This window comes from Cuculus canorus, chromosome 19, assembly GCF_017976375.1.
Source record: "Cuculus canorus isolate bCucCan1 chromosome 19, bCucCan1.pri, whole genome shotgun sequence".
Taxonomy (NCBI): domain Eukaryota; kingdom Metazoa; phylum Chordata; class Aves; order Cuculiformes; family Cuculidae; genus Cuculus; species Cuculus canorus.
The window spans coordinates 1730478-1750568 of NC_071419.1; the positions used below are offsets into that span (position 1 = coordinate 1730478).

Sequence of the window (20091 nt, forward strand, 5' to 3'; positions counted from 1 at the left end):
CAGGATACGTCTGGATAGAATCCGTAGGCTGCTATAGAAAAATAGCTGTCAAATATTGTTAGCTTTGCTACTGTTGGCAGAAACCTGCTCTAGCAAGTGGCCTAAATAGTTGCACCTGGGGAGGTGAAGGAAAGGAAGTGTTACCTATAACCATTTGATTACATTTGCAGGTGCAATTGAGCCCTTAGAATGGCCTTCCCATTTGGTGGGGCAGGTTTTCAGCTGCTTCAAGGTGAACTTCAGCACTTCAAGGTGCAAACTCGGAGCTTGGTCTGAAGCTCACTTTAAATTCAATTCATTCTTTCAGCCTGCCAAGTTAAGCAGTGCTGAGAGTGGAGCAGCAGGCTGCTCTCTTTCCTTCAGAAGCCAGTATTTTTTATATGCGTCAAGGCAATGTTAAGGTGCATTATAATGTACTTCTCTTGAGCGTTCCCTTCCCAGGCTTAACTGATGTCAGTCTGACAAGCACCGTCCAGTTCAAGGACTGACTAATAAAACGTCTTGCTGACTCTTACTTGATCTGTTTCTTTGTGGCCTGTACTTGGCAGCTTAATCTATTTGTCTTGCTTTCCATCAGAATTGCTCTGACTGTGAATTTCTGTATTTTTCTGTCATTACCCTTTTAACTCTTACAATCCTAAGCATTCTACTCTTCTACTTCGATTTAAATTCTCACTTTGTTGGATCTTTTCTTTTCCACTGAAAAGATACTAAATCTCTCTTAAGAGATTTTTGTTGGTAATGTAAGTACTTGCGCCTGGAATTTGTCCCCTTGCCATTGCTGCTCCCCTTCTCATTAGGAAAGACACCTTTTCCTGACATGCAAACTAAACAGTGTACTTAAGACTCCTAAATCCTGTTTCTTGCAGCCACTTGGAATCAGTGTTAAGTTCCTAAGGTGCAAGATTGCCCAGGAATTTGTCACACTGGCAGTGGATCTTGTGCAAAACATTTCTATGTATTTAGTGTCACTGATGTAGCTCTTGAAGTGCCCAATATATTGGCATTTGAGAGAGCAGTTAGATTCCAAGAGTAGGTTTTAACCATCAGGCTGTTATCTTATGAGTAATCTGGCTAACATCTGCTTGATCAATGCTGCAGTAAGCGCTATTTTGCTAAGGCAGAACTAGAAACTCCTTTTTTCTTTGCATAATACTTGCACGTTTCCTTTTAAAAGCCTCCTCACAGGAGCATGGTCTACAGTGCCTCTTCCTTGAGATTAAAGGTCTATTTTACGGCTATTGAGCTTTGTATTTCTGGACATACCGAACAGCCAATACATAAACCTGGTTCCGTATGCTTTGTGCAGCTGCTGGTGTCATTGCCTATTTTGCAGTACCTTTTTGGTGAAGCAGAAATGTTATTTTAGAGTTTGAATTTCTGTTCATGGAAAAGAATTCTGAAGAAGTTCCCTTCAATTAGTACATGTATAAATAAGGCACCAGGGAAAGTCTGTGCCTGTACGCTTCCCACCTTAACTCTAGTTTTAGCTAACCAGATGATAGTGTGTATTTTGGGAGATGGTGTCTGGCACTTAAAGGATTAAAGGAAGCTAGAGCTCTACAATAAAGAACTGACCTGTTTAATGCGTTACCTATATTAAAGGTGAATAGCATCACCATTGACTTTGGAAGAACAACTGTGAGCCTCAGTGATCTGCTCAGTTAACACTGAGGGAAGAGGCTATTCAGACAGTTTCATTGTTACAGCAGCATTTATTTGCCTTTAGCCGCTCTTGCACACAAACCCATAGTTAGGCAAGTACTTGCTTTCCCTTTCTACCAGTTTGTGTTCCATGGGACCAGATGAGGGAGAAATGCACGTATAACCAGCTTGTTGCAGTCTCTAACTGGTGCTGGAAGTGCCCACGCAGGACAGCAGCTCCCCTGGTCCCTCTTCCCTGCAGAGAATTTAATCCCAGTTGACTCCTTCCAGAGTTGTAGCACTGGTGTCAGAGCAGAACTGAACTTACTGTGGGGTCCTACATTCTAGCAGCAGCATTTTCTTTTGTTTTGAAATAGGTGAGACACCTGGTGTTGTCATACATAATGATAAATCAGCTGGTAGGTCCTCTCCAAAAGTGCCCAGCACTGCAAGGAGTTGGCATCTCCATGCCACCAGCTGCAATGGTCAAAGAACTCCAGTTTTTACAGACGGAAACCCTTAAGTACTGCGTACTCTAAACATACCTCAGCATTTCTCCTCCTGGTGGGTGAGTGGCAGCTGGAATACTTGTCATTTTCCCAGATACGCAACTGTGAATTTTGAAGAAATAAGGTATTTAATAAAGTAGGACTGAAGCCCTACTTTGCTAGCTGTTCAAGATTTCTCCAGGTATGTTCCATCTGGAGAAGGTTTTAAAGCAATCAGATATTAGTTTGGGGGGCTCAGCTAGCTGGAAGGATGGTATGTGATGCTTCCTGCCATCATGTCCTCTCTCTGCCAGTGCTTGCTGTCTTCCTTAAGCACACATTGAGGAGTTGGAACGTGGTGACCTTATTCCTAGGCACTGCGCCACTTGGATGGAGGGAGGCCAGCCTGTACTCATGAAGGGAATGTGTAACACGCAGCCTTGGTTGCCCAAGCAATTCCTGTTGGACACAGTGCACAATCCAGCCCTCACAAAGGCAATTTAGTGCCTGGGTGGGTGGTTCCTAATCTGTCTAATTTGCTGTCACGTAGCCAAAGTGAGCTAATTAGATGATTCAGCAATTGTCATGGCTCCCATTTAATGTGCTGTAAACCCTGCTGCCATGACTTTCACTGCAGTTAAATACCTTTGCTACTGTGAATTGTCCTCTTTCCCTGCCTTTTCTGATCACCTTCCAGCATCCCAATAAATAACTGATACACTCAAATTATGGCATTTTTACATAGAAATTTCTAGATTCTTAAAACCTTTTAATCAGCCTGTGAAGACCTTCTGAGAAACATGTTTTCCTGCAAATATTTCAACTTATTTGTGTGCCAAGGGACTTTTACTACACATTTTACAAAGATCTGTGAAAACTACTTTGGTATCCCTAATCTCTGGAGACCAGGAGCTGTCTTTGAGAACACTTGCCTTCTGGTAGGCAAAAAGATTTCAAACGTATTTTACTTAATGAAAGCCTATGCCCTTTAGCCACTGAAAGAACTTAACTGGGGGAGGGAACACAAACCTAAAATTATTTGAGGCTTTTTGCTTTATTGAATTATTGAGAAAAATTTCCCTGACCACAAGTTCCTCACATTACTAGGAAGCAGAAAATGAAGGAAGAATAGTATGAATATCTTTCAGCTGGTCTAGGAAAAAAAATCTCCTGTATGGCTGTTCAACTACAGGACACCAATCTCTTGGTGCTGCTTCTAAAACTCCAAGACAGCAATAAATGTGAGCAGCTTTAACGCACCATACCTGATCCAGTCTCAGCAGTGCCCTCAGAGAGTAAGCCTGGCAGCCCCTGTCTTTTCAGTCACCGGTCCCCTGAAAGAAGCACCGTTCCTTGCTTCATTTGTAATTCAGCAGCTGTACTTCTGAGAGCTCGTAGATGTCACAGTCTAAGGTCGGATTCCTAAACATCTCTCCAGAACTGTGTAAATTAAGAGCAAGCAGACAATATTGTATTTCAGTCTTCACTCAGACAAAATTGCAAGTTTCCCCGTGTCTCTTTTGCTTGGTAGGCCTACATAGGATCATTTGGTATTAGAACTTCTTGCCTTCAGCTAAATTCTCTGTTGCCTGTTACTTAACTAAGGGAAAAATATATCCCAACTTCAGATTAGTTCCACGTCACAGAAGTAGCTTACAAAAATGGCTACTATTTATGGTGGCTCTGGGAAACAGCACAAGAACTGCTGCACTAAATTCTCTGGATACATGATGAGATATGTAAATATGAAGTCCAGATGGCTGTCCTCAGTCATGAAGCTGACTGGGACCTCCCCCATCTACCATCAAAAGAATGAAAATGAGCTCTCTGCTGGACTCAACAAGGAGTTCTGTAAAGAACAGTTGTACTGTCTTAAAAAAACAGTGACTCAGCTTGAATGTTCAGGACACGGACCCTCGCGGGCTTCCTGCTGAATAAATCCATTGAAAAATGAGATACTTTATTGACTTATTTAAAGCAAAGCAAAGGGATAGTGTGGTTACATCCACTACCTATAGTGTATGAGACAGCTTGCCTAACAGCTCATTGGTTTCATTCTTCTGTTTTAGCACACCTAGTTTGCTGGGAATCTGGTCCTTATTGTAAAGTGGAAATGCCATTAGAGTCATTTTAGACCTATTCACTGGAGGAAATCAGCACTGGAGTCCTATGTCTGTGGATTGTGGCAGCAGTTTTCACCTGTACTTTTTTCTGAACGTTAATCACTTAAGTTGGTAATTAAACATTTGATATTAAGAGAACTGTCATCACAAAGCTGTTGTATTACTTAAACTCCAAAGTTACATCTCTTCAGCTTTATCTGTCTCATCTAAATCCACACCTATCTATGTCCAGGTTTTCTGCTGCTCCTAAAACATCTTCCCTTTTCCCATTCTGCTTGTAGAAATGGGAGTGATTCAGTTGTTTGTAACTGATGTTTAAGAAAATAAACATCAGGAGCAGGACACGTACGCCTGTTCTACAGTCTGGGGTCTTCTAGGAGAAAAGGTGCTTTTTCTGCTCAGCCTGTCAAGTACTGTGTAGGCAATGCCATGCCGTACTAGAAGTAGCTATGGCAGTTTTGTAAGAGAAAATTTCATCATAGAATAAGATTTAAATTCAGTAAAGTGGTTTTCTCTCTAGTTGCTGAGGCTGCATGAAACATTCAGACTACATGTTTATCTTGACGCTTAAGAAGAGCTGAATGTCCAAAAGTGGTATGTGGAGATGTGCAGTCCTAAAGCAAATCTCTTCTGGATGTAGTTTCATCTTGTACTTAGTGCCTTACCTCTGCACAATGTAAGGTCATACATGCTGTATCACAGGTAGTTTAACAGTTAAGTGTACTTTAAAAGATCCCATCAAGCCTAGTCTACAGAAACTGTTGCAAAGACTGAAGCCTTCTCAGTGGGAGAGTTCTCTTCCATGTTTAATTAATAATCCATTGATAAACAAGAGTTGCAAGAATTTAAAAGAGCATATGAAAAATTTAACCACAGGCTGAGGCTGAATTTATCTGTTTTCCAACTTTAAAGGTTTGTGGCAATAAGATGATTAAAGGTACAGTATCATCTATGCTTTGTAAGTAAACAACATCAAAATGTTTTACTGCTAGTCAGATGTGCATGTTTGTTGAAACCTCTGGACTGTTACCTCTACCAGAACAACTTACACTAATTCTGGAAGGCGTTACTTGAATGTGCTTTGCTATTCTTCATTCTTGGTACAGGGGAGTTGGAATGAGTAACAGTTGCAGATAGTTTTTAATTCCAAAACAGCACATGGATTTAAGCCTCCTTCCTGCCTCTTACCTGGATCCAGAAGCTCCAGGTGCCTTATGTTGCTTTGCAGCTTGCAAAGTGTAGTGCAGCTCCTTGAACACATGCTTGTGAAATGCAGCTGGTCCTGGCAGAATGGACTGAGGCCAGAGAGAGAGAGAAAAGAAACAAATGAAGCTAGACTGCCTTTCTCCAGACTTAAAAGGTTACAGGTAGGAAGGTGGAGGGAGAGTTGCACTGCATTTTCCAAGTCCGTGAATACAGTCTGTGGTAAAACCAGCAGCCTTGGTATGCAAAGAGAAGGTGGAGACAATATTGGTTTTTTCACAGTTTAAAAGTAATAAGGTAAAAGATTTAGGCTATCCAAGTAGCAGGCTAAAAGCTGCTAGTTATGTCATTATAGGAGATGTATTTTTTTTCTGTTCAGTAAACAAGTCCAGGATGGAAGGTTTTCCAGAGGAGGAAAAGGAACAGGAGAAATCCAGTGAACAAATTCTGTTTCCTGATGCAGCCCTGTCCAAAATAGAGACGCTGCTCCAGGCAGTGTCTATTGCTTGCAACTCAATTTTGGTAGGGAAAGGAATAATAATCATTTCCCCTAAAGCAATACAAGTAACTTACTTCCACAGTGCCCACAGTATTCTATAAAACTTGCTTTTAAACAGACCAGCATGGCAACAAGAGAAAGCAGATACTCCTTCCCCACATGTTGTAATGTACAGATTTCAGGCCACTGATATTGATGTGACTAGTTGTGAAAAAGTAGGTTCATCATAACAGAAAAGCCTATCTTGACTTTCTATCCACTTCTGTTTTTTTAAGCTAGAAGGGAGTTAATTATAGCACTCGTCTGTTTGGAAGAGAGTAGAGCAGAAGGTAAGTTTCAACTTCAAACTTTGAAGCTGCTATGAATAAGTCGATTAACAGTGTTCCATGGAAACAACCTGATGTACTTACTTTGTGCTCATTTCTGTGTTCTTAGAAAAGCTCAAGCTTGTGTAAGCGTAATCAATACAAATTTACTCAGGGTACTGCGTCATCTCAGCAGTGGACACTAACTGCATCTTAAATCAAAAGGCACATATAAAATCAAGCTTAATAAGGAGGGACAGAACATCTTGACAGGTTTTGCTTTACTACTGGCACTGTTACAATTTAATGATCTATGCATATGGCAATAGGTGCATTGCTGCACTCCCCGTAAACATGTAGTTCCATAAGGGCATTCTGTAAACTAACAAAGTAAAAGTAGTCACGGTAGGAAAGAGAGCATTCTTTCATTACTTCCAGAAAGAACTGATGAAGCAGACAGAATGTGATACTGCTCAAAGCAGAATAACGGTGGGCTGAAGAACAGCACTCCAAAAGGTACAGTTTTTGAAACATTAGTGATTACATGAGCTGAATTATGAAAATTCTAATTTGCTGTAGAGATTATTTCCTGCTTTTTCAAACTAGTATCATTGCTTCCCTGCTCAAAATAACAGATAAAGACAAGTGTAGTTTTCTAATAAGATGTGTTGCATGGAAACAGACACATACTAGCAGAAAACTGAGGCTGTACTGTAGAGAGCACATTCAACTACAGAGCCATTCTCTGGGCAATGCTGCATAATTTAAGAGTGGGTAAATATGCCTTCAGGGACAACACACCACACAACAGATGTTTAAAACAAACAAGAAAAGCACAGAAAAAAGCCTCAAAGCTTTGTCCAGCCATGCATTTATTCTTCCCTGAAAAAGGGACAGGTACATTCACACGTGCTTAGTGAGTTACACATCAGACATCACAAAGATCCTCAAGGACGGATGTTTTAAAGCTAGTCTACTTTTGGACAGAAAAGGGAGGAAGTTGACTGTTGTCTTCCAGTTCCAAGTGCAGTGTCTTATTTCTGATCCTAATCCTAAGTCAATACTGATTGATCAAACTGACTAAGCTTTTTAGGTCAACAAGCTCTCTACGAAGCAATTCTGTTATCTCGAGCCTCTGCAGGGGCCAACAACTGGTGCTTTAACTGCTACTTCCACTCCAGAATGTCACCCATCCTCCGGTTGTCCCAGAGCTGCTCTGGGAGACTTGCACTCCTAAGAGAGGTACGCTGTGGGACTGTCAAAAGCACGGCAATGCTGCAGCAGAGAGAGTCTCAGCGGGCTGTATGCTTCCTAAAGTCCTGTCCAGTTCTTAAGTGACAAAGTTGAGCATGAAACCTGTACTACCAAACATACCGGTCCCTTAGTGAGAGGGGCATCCATGAGAAGCAGTCACAGAAGTGGAGATTTTGAGGAAAGGTTGGTGTTTTCCAAGTCTAATTCTTAAGCTTTTTTTTTTTTTTTTTTTAATAGCTGAGTTTCCACCCACCAAAAATCACCATCAGTCAAATCAAGTAAAACAACTGATGTTAATTGGGCTAAAACACCCCTCTCGTATAACCCAAACTACCCCCACCCATCCATATAAAGAATTCTTAAGCAAAGACTCCTCAGGAGTCTGCCAAGAGTCTGTGTGTGAGCAGGCAGCCTGGCAGTCAGGCAGGGCAGGATGATACTTTTCTGATGACAAAGACTTCTACGAGACAAGGAAAAGACAGGCAGTGCTTTGGGACAGCGTTTCATGCTCAGCAGGTTTGTAGAGGGAAGGAATGCAATTCTATAAATCACTTGTACTGTATTTCTGTTTCTAGACTTGAATGACTTTCACTTTTCCTTTGTGGGTCAGCATAGTAAACATAAAAGAAAAGGTCTATTTTTCTAAATCTCTTTCACCAATAGAGGTCTGACCTCCAGCCAGCAGATGGATTTATTTATCCACAGAGGACAGAGTGTTTATTTTTACATTAAGATTGGTTATGGCATTGAATAAAAACTATGTCCTTTGAACTATCTAAACCTTAAATGCTCTGAACAAATTCCACAAATGAGTAATATGGTGGACAATTCCATCTTTCTTCCCAGTAAACCTCTCAAAAGAAGTTACCCAGAATTAAACTTCCAAACAAAGTAAAAGAGGTCCTTGTGGTCTAATTACAGACTGCTTTCCAAATATTTAAGATTTCTCGCAGTTTGTAATCTGCAGAGAACAATGTCAATTAAATAAAAAATTCCTGACTATACTGTAAATCAAGCAACTTCAAATAAAGTAATTCGGCAACGACCTTAGTGATTTACAGCATTAAAATGTAATCTGCACATTCAAATGGTCTGAATTTGGTAGGGACTGAGTGGGAAGAAAAATAACTGCACACTGAATTTTAAATTGAGCTGTATCTACTCACTAACCAAAAAAAGCCTGCAAATGTAAAGTAAATGGAATGCTCTTTGTACATTAAGTTGCTTCCTCATGTGATACTGTACCCTGTACACTTGGCTTCATTTGGCTTCTATGTTGTGGTTTGTACGCCAGCCACTGTTGCTAACTGTACACAACACTTAGATCTGCACTGTAACCTTGGCTCATTTGCCACTGATTGTAACCCAATGCTACAGAATTCTCTGTATATAAAACCGTAACCATGTCCCATTTGCTTCCAATACCACACAATAAAGGCTTATCTCTGTAAACAGTAATTATGGCCTTATGTCTGGTTTGGGGTTTCCTTCTTTACAGTGAGGAAATTGGCTTTTTTGAAGCCTGGGAAGCTGATCCACAGAAGTCCATTCTACTTCAGGCTCCGCAGAAAGGGGCAACAGGCTCCCGAAGGGGTGGTTTTATCAGACATGACTACTGGCAGACTTTGATATCTAAACATAAAGCACATGTACGCTGTAACAAGTGGCACACATACCTGCACAAAGGTGGCAGTCACTTGAGCACACAGGACTGATTCTTGCATCTGCATGCTGAGCACTGAAGTGGTGCAAGAGCTGCTGCACACGTGTCCCTGGGGGTTAGCCAGTGGAACCAGCAACTGAAAAGCTGAGAGAGCAGCCAGGAAGGCGAGTTTTACTTCAGAATGAAAACTGGGCATTTCCTAGCATTTAGCTGATTAGAAAAACTGTATGTGTGTTTTCTTAAAAGATGAAGTCCATAAAGAATGAAAAAGGTTCTCAAACTTTCTGCCACTCCTGCCCCTCTCATTTCACTGTATTTTCTAAACATTAAATTCCTGTCTGTGGTCCCAGTTTGTCCTCTGAGGTCTGAAGCAAATCCAAGCAATTTCCTTGTCCAGAGCCACTGAAGGCAGGACCTGAGGATACCATGAGAACTGTGTGAGACTGTTGTTGTTTGCTTGAGGCTGCAACTCATGGTAAGGTTTACTGGAATATACAAGTATATTCAGTTGCCTGGAGTTACAGAACACAGTTTTACTTGAGAAGATCAAGAAGTAATTTTATCATATGCTCTTACCTTTTCTTAGAAGTGTTTTTTCTGGTCCTTAATTCAGCGTTTCAGGTCTAAGCGCAGAGATCATTAAATTCAGAAGAGATCAACCTTGAGGAAGGATTAAAAACTGTTGTGAGCTGACTAAAGGCGAGACTGCTCAATAAAATGAGAAGTATGGAAGCCGACAGCTTGGCATATGTGACAACAGGAATAAAACTTGGTGTGAGACTTATGCACTCAACAAAACAGTGTGGAGCCAGCCGAGGGCTGCTGTGCAGTAAACAAGCCAGCCATGCACATAATAGCTATTGAGGGACCTCTGTACCAAAACCAACCAAACCACGTGTCACTTGAAATTCAGAGTTGATCAAATATTTAGCAAGTAAGATCCATAAAGTACTGAACAGTCAGTTAAGAAAACACCATTGATGCTTGGCTGCAAGTGAGGTCAGTTTTACCCTATAAATCAACATACTACTGTACTTATGTACATGCTTAATGTTAGCTCACTTATGAAGAGGCCATTCAGAAAGCTACCTCAGGATTATCATCTCGGAGACGCTGAGCAGGCTGACAGCTCTTCAGTGTAGCCTGGCAGTTGCTGGTCAGTGACAGCTACCAAAATGACCTGGGTCTGCTCCAGCAGCAGGCTGACCTTTTGTCCATTCACAGGAACGGAACAAGGGGTAGATAAAGGAGTGGTGCATGGGCGGAATAATAACGATACTGAGTCTAGATTGATAAAGGAGGTTGGCATGTCCATCTTTCTTCTTCAGTGTGAAACTGCCTGATATCTCCTTAGTTTTATTCCTGTTCTGCTGCAGTTAACCTCGACTTGCCCAGGTAGTTAGAGAGTCCTGCTTGGGAGAACAGTGAAGCTGCAGTTTGTGGGCCCTTGTACTCAGCCATATTACCCCCTCCTTCCCCTTCCCCTTCCAAACCCAAACCAACAAACAATACTGAAGTCTATCTGCCTTCTCTCAGCATACTGCAGTGTCTCTCACAGCCAGCCTGCAGATGAATGCATGCAGAGAAATCTGCAACAGAAAGCTCCTTCATCATTTTCAGGCCCTCCTCAACATTGCTTGGCCACTCTGGCCCAATCCATTGCTGGCATAGCACTGGAGGGATCCATGCTGAAAGAACCATCTGCTTAACAAACAGGACACCCAGTTTATCTTGCTGCAGTCAACATCACGTCGAGAAAGTGTATTTGACTACAGAAGAAGCAGGAGAAAAGTATTTATCGACTGGTGTCCGTGCAACTAACAAGCCAGCCTGTCGCTTCCATGTGCAAAGAACTGCTGCATCTATAAACCTGCTCCTAAAAAATCAGAGAACTCTCTTTAGTCTCACTTCATAATAACACAGTTCCAACAAATGGAGATTCCATGTCCTACTGTCTCTTAATTTAAGCAGCCTGATTTATCTAGATGTCAGTTCCTTTTTCTCGTGAATAAAGAACAAATCCCAAATGCAAGGTTTGGTAACAGGCATTTGGAACACTGAGGGCTGGCACAAGCTCCTATTTACTCAAAAGCACACTTGCGGCCTGTGTACAGCAAACACTGAACCATCCCTCATGCTGGTCTATTTTGCTGGTGTATCATAAAAGAAAGCCTTGCAAAATGGTAAGCAATTGCAGTTAAAGCAGAGTGAAAGAAGCGGTATATTTTCAAAAGAAAGTAGGATACTTAATAGCACCTCAAACAAGGACTTTTTATGTTCTGCAGCCTCACAGACACCTCCCACAAGGCTGCTAGACAGCTGATGATTCCAGGTTTCCTTGCAAAAAGATCATAAGGCACTCATTTGAGCATTTAGGGTTCTGAAAACTTCTGTGTATGACAGCCTGACTGGTAACTGAGGTGACAGCTATGAGTGGCTGCTCAGAGCAAAGACTTAAGCATGGAATCAATTCCTCTTGTTCCACAAAGAGCACGTCAGAAGCCTGATTACAAAACTGGTCACTGGCTGCCAGCTGTAGTGGTGTAAACCTCATCCTCGGCCCCAAGTCCCACACACCTACTGCCTTCTCCAGTTTCTCCATCAAGCCCCTACTCTCCTCACTGCCACAGGATTTCCAGCTAAGCTGCACAACTCCTGCTGGCACTTCACACTTCCTTGAGCATTACCTATGCTTACAGGGCAAGCCTTCAATAAAAGCGAAGAGTAATTTCTTCACCGCAACTGTCCCCTCTGCTAAGCTAGCACAAATTCTTCATGAACAGCACACTCTTTCTGCAAGAACAGCAGTGTCACCCCGCTGAATTGCTCAGAACATACTGCTGACTTCGACTGTTTGCCTGCAGGACTGAGTTACAGCACGTTGGCTAGAATGAGTTCTCTTGTTTCCCATTTGCTAAGCTGTAAATTACCCTTCCCCTTTGTCACCCCAGTCCTTGATACACTCAACTGAAACAAAGTGGAACTGCTAACACTTTCAGGGCCTTGAATTCATCTTTGGACTATACATTCCACTACATTTATTTCTAAAGCTATAAAAAGCCTGTGTGTTCTCTTGTTACAGTAACACAAAAAGGCCCTTTCTTGCGCCAGATGTGAACATGGAGCAAAACCCTAAAAAGGTCTTTGGATCTCAAGAAATGGCCACATACCCTAGCACAAACACGTCCCTCTTGTACCCTCTGCTTAGGTGCTGACAGGTGACAAAGATGGGATTTCCTGCTTCAGACTCAGCCCTATACTGGTTATGATTTATTCAGGGATAATTCAGGGACAATATGGGATACTTTATTAAATCTGGGTAACTTCTGATTACAGCAGAAGAGTGAAGGCTAAAGCAGGGCAAGATGACAAAATACAGCTCAGTTAATCAAATTACGCTGCCCTGCAAAGCAGTTTCACATGAACTCCTACATTACTGACACTGCAGGCCTTGAGGTAGCGCACAGCTCAAAGCAAGCATGTGGACAGTGATCCAAGTTGCAAATTACAGGTCAGTTATCCTGGGTTTAATGAACAACGTGGTTTTGAGAAAGATGCTGTTATATGTTGAAGACATGTAACATCCTGTGTCTGCAGCCTGGGAACTGCAGAGATAAACAAATAACAAATCCCAGTGAATGGAGGAAGGGTGATAAAAGCTTTCTCTATCTTCTATTAATACAGTTATTCCAAAAACCTTCCTTATGATGGTTAAGATTAGAGGCTTAAAACCCCAGAAAATTAAGCTAAATTTCAAGAAACTGCTCCAAACTGACTCTGAGGGTTCCATTTCTGTGCAGTCTGAGAAGAAAGGCACTTTCTCCTGCAGAGAAAGCAAAGAGCCAGTTTGCAACCCTCAACTGGCAGACCCCAATCAGTCAATTTAATTTCATCGTGGCAATAGTCAAGGCAGAGCCCTGCCTGCACCGTGTCTGGCTGAGAGGGGGGACGGTCCCTACACGACAGCTTTCTACTTGAAGATGAAAGGCACAAGATCAATAAACCACCCCAGTGATGCCACAGTTACAGAAAAAGGTCTGTCCCCTCACAGCTCTGGACGACCCATACAGAAAGGGCAGTATCACCAATTCTCTGTCAATATTCTGAGCCTTTGTTCTGCATACATCTAAGGGTAAAAAACACACAGCTCCTTAAAGGAGGCATCTGTTTATAACATCTGATAGAAGCCCATCAGAACTGGAGCACCAAGACTGGGCTGCATATCCAAGCATCTCTCTCAGGATATTTTATACTCTATCGAATCTCTCATCTTGCTTGCTATGTACAAAGGGCACATAGACTATTCAGGGTTGTCAGGGACCATGAACTGGCTCGTTCTAAGACTGGAACAACTTAAAAATTACACAGCTGAAACAAAAGGCATCACCCTCCCTTGCAAAAACAACAAAATAAAAAGAAAAACCCAAGCCACTAAGGCCAGACTAGCATCCACCATGGTTAGAAAAACACAGCAGCATCCAGGTGAAAGATGGAAAATAAACTAAATTCAAGACAATTAAATTATTCTCACTGAGCACAAATGAATGAAGACTTGGATAAAATCTAGAACTTTCCAGTTACACTGCTTATTCCTGGCCTCCTCATTCTGTCCTAACCACTGGAATGACCAGCACCCATAACTTCTAAAGACATTAAGAGGTCAGAGCAGGCTGTCGAGGTGCCAGTAGATTCTAAAAACAGTCTGTTACTGTAATGCTGAGACTGCAGGCACCCAAGAGCTCTGTAGTTTACTGTTCGTGTCTGTGCTCACAGCAGGCATCTCATCCATAATTCATATAAGTCTGGCCAAGGCTTCCATAGCCCCTCCGGCACGCTGGTTTTTTTCACCATACCATGCAAAAAACACCTTTGGGAGACACAGTCACCATCTCATAGAAACACTGTCCTTGCCCCTCCATGGTAGACGAGATCTTGCTTCACAAGCGATGCTCAGTGGGAATATGCAGCAGTCCTTCCATGCCCAGGGTAAGTGGGAGCTCAGATACACGCTACTCTGGAAGCAGCAAGCCTTCATACTCCTCCTTTTTCCCACCCATTCAGCCTGGTGCACCACTATTAAATTACCATAAAACCACTTCTTTAAACTAGAATAAGCCTTCAGGGTACAGAAGCCATTAAGTCACTTCCCTCTTTTCTTGTCAGCCAAGACTTGTGCCAAAACCACAGTGGTTTTCTTTGGTATTCATAAAAGAGCTGTTTAAAACCCTTTGCTCACATCGTGAAAGCTGATAGGGACAATGTTCTTAGCCTCAGCTCAGCAAGTACTTCACTACCTTTTCTCAGGCACAAACATCGAATAAAATCTGCACATTTGTTTTCTTTTCCCTAAGACGGATAAACTGGCCGGATAGATTAGAAAACTGCATTAAGAGTCATTCTACTGTTCCCTCCCAAAATTCATTTATTAATGTGGCTCGAAGACTACCCTTTACCCTGGATCACACAGAGAACTCTGCGCTAACAGACGCTCACAGCAGGGAGCTGAAACACAGAGCTTTGATGTATTCATGGTATACACTGACTACACACTCTGCATGGTAAGGGCTTCTGCTCCTATCTGGCAGCCTGCAGATCTCATAATTTCTGCATCTTCTGGAGCCTGAGAGTCCAGAGTGGCAGTGACTCCACCTGAAGAGCTATAGAAGCTTCCTAAAAATCATTACTTTTGCCATACAAGCTGTTAGTTATGGTGAACCTCTGCAATACCAGAACTAAAAAAGTGTGCTCAGTTCTGTAAAACAACTCCCGACTGCTCTTCTGGCAAATCTGTCTAGGTAGTGATCCTAACAACCTACAGCAACTGGCATCCGAGGACAAACACCTCTGATAGTGACACTGCCTCTGGAATGCAGCATCTACCCAGAATGCTGGAATATGGTCCTCTTTCTTCCATACCAAAGCAAGGGAAAAATCATACACACAAAATAAACTGTGAAGAATATCTAAAACACACATTTCAGTCAGAGCAGTGTGTGTGTCACCCACATCTGGTTCAGAGCTTCTTTTGGGAGAGAGCCTATGGCACACCCTTCTCTTAGAAAAAGCTCAGTCGGCAATAGTGTACCTCAAAAAAACCCCCACAGATGGCATCTTTTCTACATCACCTACCTACAGAACATCAAGCTCCTGGCACAGCTATCACAAAAACTTTTCACTACAAAAAGGTGAAAAGCAGCCTTAAAACACCAGTTATCTACAGCAAAAAGAAGAGTTGTAACAACAGTGCTACAGGATGCCCACCTTAAGACACTCAAGTTAATCCTACTGGATTGAGCAGAGCCTAAGTGTAATTAGAACTCCACTGCTCTGTCCCTGCAGTTGCAGACTAAGGATTTGAACCCACAGCAAATGACCATCCGGCTGGCTGTGGCTCTGCCTCCTCTCTCATGTTGGCAATGGTGTGCCTGCTGTGAGTGCTGCCACCAGGAATGTTCCGCTGGGGTAGGACTGCCCTTTTAGCGAAGTCTGATCATGGTATCAGTTCTACCACGCTGTACATCTGCACCTAATAAGCTGGGACATACTCATCAGAGTATGCTTTTTAGCAAAACTTAAGGTTTAGGTCTTGCAAAGTTAATCATTAGACAAGCAGAAATTCTGCACAGATTGGAGTGTCCTAAGGCAAATAATAATTAAAAAAAAAAATCAAATACATGAAAAGTACAGCATGAGAAATGCACCTGCAAGGAAGCACCTGCAACTGTTTTCATTCTTAACCTCTTCTCTGACATACATAAGATTAATATGACATGCCAAGCAAGTTCAATAATACACGTACTAAGGATAAGACACTACAAAGAAAAATAGTATCTAGAAATCTGCCTCTCTGGCTGGATGCTATTTGGCACCCTGACAGGTTTCTGTCTTTATTACTTCATTGCTTGAATCACCTAATTGCTGAATTTTATTAAAATAGATATTAGCTCCTAAAAGTACAGAGAACATTTAATTTAACATTAAAAGATCATTCAACAAACATGATTTCTGCTAAGAACCTTGCCATGTAACACTGCTCTTTAAAAGCCTTGCAAGGTCTAGAACTTTTACAGTGCCATCTGCAGCAATTTCATCGCTGCCAATTTAGACCAAACAATGAAGTATAATTACTCAATTAAAAATACAACATATTTCACAAAATTGGTTAGCAAACTGCTTCTGAAGTCCTCAGGGGGAGATCAGATAAATTATATTTTCCTCCTATTCCTTCAGAAACAGAAATCAGAGTTCTATTCACAATAGTTTTTACCCTTTATAAATGCATTTGTTTGCATTATGTGTGTAAGCAAATAAGCTTTGGCACAGCGACGGCCCAAGAGGTGATAAGGGGGGGGTCACTTGGAGATGTTTAAAAGACACACAGATGTGGTGCTTGGGGATGTGGTTCAGTGGCAGAGTTGGCAGTGTTAGGTTAAGGGCTGGACTCGATCTTAAAGGTCTTTTCCAACCTAAACGATTCCACGATTCTGTGATGTCTACAAGCATTACCTCAGTGATTCTAAGATTTACAGAAGCAGAAGGTTTTTTCTCCTTATTCAAGCCTTCTGTGCTTTCAGCAACAGAATACAACCAGCATTCAGCAGAGCCAACAGGGAGGAGGAAACCATGAGCTACCTTAACCTGCTCAGCAGTCAGCTATTTGATTGGCTTCTTGTTGTGCAGGGTCTCCACGGGGAGAACAGTACAAGGCAGCCACTCACCGCATTATAGATCAAACAGTTCGAGCACACAGTGCTTTATTAGTTTTCACATCCTATTTCAAAGCTTTCTACTTTGGGAGGCCTCAATTCACCTCTCAGCAAAGTTGGTGTAAGGAAGAAGCAAACCTGTGTGTGACTGTGACAGGCTGGCATGAAAATCACACACCTCCCCCCACAACAGCAGGTGTTGATGCTGCACTGGAGAACTGAACCACCACCCTCAACGTGAGAGGCCACTAGTGTTGTCAGCAAAGGGCAATGAACAACAAAGAGAAGGCAATTTAAAGCCTATGCAACTTAAGAGCTAACCTTACAGCTTCTCCACAATGTCCATCACTGCACTGCCAAATTCAGCACAGGTTTCATGGCATGCTTTGGGCTGGAAAGACCCTCATTCAGTTCCACCACCCTGCCATGGGTAGGGACGCCTCCCACTGGATCAGGCTGCTCCAAGCCCCATCCCGCCTCGCCTCGAACACCTCCAGGGACAGAGCAGCCACGACTTTTCTCAGCAACTTGGGCTAGCCCCTCCCCACTCTTATGATGAAAAATTTCTTCCCAATATCCAATCTAAATCTTCCCCTTTCCAATTCAAAACAACCATTCCCCTCATCCTATCCCTGCACTCCCTGCTCAAGAGCCCCCCCCAGCTTTCCCAGAGCCCCCTCCAGCACTGGAAGCTGCTCCAAGGTCTCCTGCAGCCTTCTCTTCTCTTGGCTGAACAACCCCAGCTCTCTCAGCCCGTCAACAGAATGGGTTGGGTTGGAGAGACCTCAAAGCCCATCCAGTCCCACCCCTGCCATGGGCAGGGACACCTTCCACTGGATCAGGGGCTCCAAGCCCCATCCCGCCTGGCCTGGAACCCCTCCAGGGATAGGGCAGCCACGGCTTCCCTGGGCAACCGGATCACGCCCTCTGTCCCCCACGGCCCGGTATCCTCGGCTGCGGGCAGGCCGCCCGCCCGCTCCCCGCCTCAGCCCCGCCTCCCCGCCCGCCCCTTTCCCTCGGCCCCGCCAGAGCCGCACCTGCCACGAAGCTTCCAGCAAACAAAATGGCGCCGCGGGCAGCGCGCGACACCCGCTCCCGTTGGCTGCCCGTCAGCGCGCGCTCGCCCCCCCCCCACCCCCCGCGGGCACGAGGCGGCAGCACGAGCGCCGGGGGCGCGCCCAGCAGCGGCCCCGCCGGGGCGAGGGGAGCGCGAAATGGGGGCGCCCCACAGTCCCTCTGCACCTCAGTCCGTGTCAGAGCATCGTGCAGGAGGCCTACCAGGAAGCTGGGGAGGAACAGTTCACAAAGGCTTGCAGCGATAGGACGAGGGGCAATGGGGATAAACTGGAGAGGGGCAGAGGTAGACTGGACTGAAGGAGGAATTTCTTCAGCGTGAGGGTGGGGAGGCCCTGGAATAGGGTGCCCAGAGCAGTGGTGGCTGCGCCATCCCTGGAGGGGTTCCAGGCCAGGCTGAATGGGGCTTTGGACAACCTGATCCAGTGGGAGGTGTCCCTGCCCGTGCCAAGGGATGGAACTGGATGATCTCTACTGTCCTTTCCAACCCAAACTATTCTAGGATTCTGTATTAAACTTCGAAGTCAGCTCGGTGCCGCTCATACTGCATTTGGGAACAAACTGGAGTGGTGTGAGGAAGCACTTGGAATCACAGAGTGGTGTGAGTTGGTGGGGACCCACACAGGGACCATCAAGTCCAGCTCCTGTCCCTGCACAGGACACCCCAACATGCACACCCCATGTCTACCGGCGTCCAAATGCTTCTGGAATATCATCGGGCTTGGCACCATGACTGCTTCCCTGGGGAGCTGTGCCAGCGCTCCACCACTCTCTGGGTGCAGAACCTTCTCAGCCTACCCCTCCCTGGCACATCTTCCTGTCATTCCCTCAGGTCCACTTCCAATGTCACACCCACATCAAACAAAACCACTGTTTCTTAACAGGGGCAGTCCTGCTTTTTTCTCAGTCCTTGCTTTCCTGTTGTTCCTATAACTGGACTGCGGCTGTGTAGCCAGATTATCCTCAGAAAAACCCTTCAGTACAGGATTACACCTTGTCCTATCTTATTAGCATGCAAAAAATGCAGCAAAATCAAATCCTCATTCCTCAAAGTCATTATGGATGTGCAGCAGGACATCCTAGCAAAACTGTGAAGGTTTTTCTATGCAGAATCATAGAATCACAGAACTGTTCGGGCTGGAAGGGACCTCAAAGCCCATCCAGTGCCACCCCTGCCATGGGCAGGGACACCTCCCACTGGCTCAGGGGCTCCAAGCCCCATCCAACCTGGCCTGGAACCCCTCCGGGGATGGGGCAGCCACCACTGCTCTGGGCAACCTGGGCCAGGGCCTCCCCACCCTCACAGCAAAACATTTCTGTCTAGGATCTCACCTCAGTCTCCCCTCTTTCAGCTGAAAACCATTCCCTGTTGTCCTGTCCCTGCAGCCCCTGATCAAGAGCCTCTCCCCAGTTTTCCTGGAGCTCCTTTCAGTATTGGAAGGATTCCTTGATTGTGGCAATACAAAGGGAAGGATACTGCACAATTAAAAAAGTAGGGGGAAAAAGAAGAACACTTAAAACAGAAAGCAGTCCTTGCTGTGCACACAGATGTCACATTTTCATTATTTGCCTGTTTAAGAAGGCTCTCCAATTTAGGTGGCCATCTCGTGGTAGCACCCTTGTTCCGCTGGGATCCCAGGCAGGCCAGGATAAGCCACCCACCCTACAGCACTGTCCCCTCTCCCACCGAGGGCTGAGAAACCTCACCGGATTAAGCGCTTACGCTAGGCACCTCTGAAGTGTCTAAAGTTAGGCTGGATGAACGCGAGCCAAGCTGTTGAACAGATGGAGTGAAATCCTCCTCTTGATAACAGGAACTTTATATCGCTGCCACAGATAAGAAGGGCAGCTAAAAAAAGTCGGGGAGGCGGTTATGTAAGTTTCGAGAAGGCTTACCAGAAATGCTTAAAGGTAAAACTTTCCGATAGATCTCGAATATCCACTTCCAGCTGCAGACCCTGAGCAGCCGAGGCATTCTGCAACAAAAATGAGATGGTAACACTACAGCTACCACGCTGCGAGACCACAGGAACTTAATGATGCAGCACAAACGTGCAAAGCATTAGGAAGTTGGAGCCTGGAGCACACAAGACAAACCCCAGCATCAGCAGAGTGGCACTTATCTCAAGTTC

At 44.1% G+C, this 20091-nt stretch overlaps 1 protein-coding gene and 1 long non-coding RNA gene across 3 annotated transcripts in view; one reads left to right on the forward strand and one right to left on the reverse strand.

Moving 5' to 3' along the window:
- STRBP (spermatid perinuclear RNA binding protein) overlaps positions 1-7678 on the forward strand; it is a 64612-nt gene extending 56934 nt beyond the window's left edge. Inside the window, exon 19 of one of the 2 annotated variants that reach the window (XM_054083888.1) lies at positions 4202-7678. The gene's annotated coding sequence lies outside the window, so the exon portion shown is untranslated. The remainder of the gene's footprint in view (positions 1-4201) is intronic. The other variant, XM_054083889.1, reaches the window with a different exon arrangement.
- Positions 7679-9129: 1451 nt separating this feature from the next.
- Positions 9130-19908, reverse strand: LOC128854075 (uncharacterized). The gene is made up of 3 exons (XR_008452975.1): positions 19856-19908; positions 9756-9839; positions 9130-9323 (listed from the first exon to the last, which is right to left on the reverse strand). It is a non-coding gene; the product is annotated as an uncharacterized LOC128854075 (long non-coding RNA).
- Positions 19909-20091: the final 183 nt, after the last annotated feature.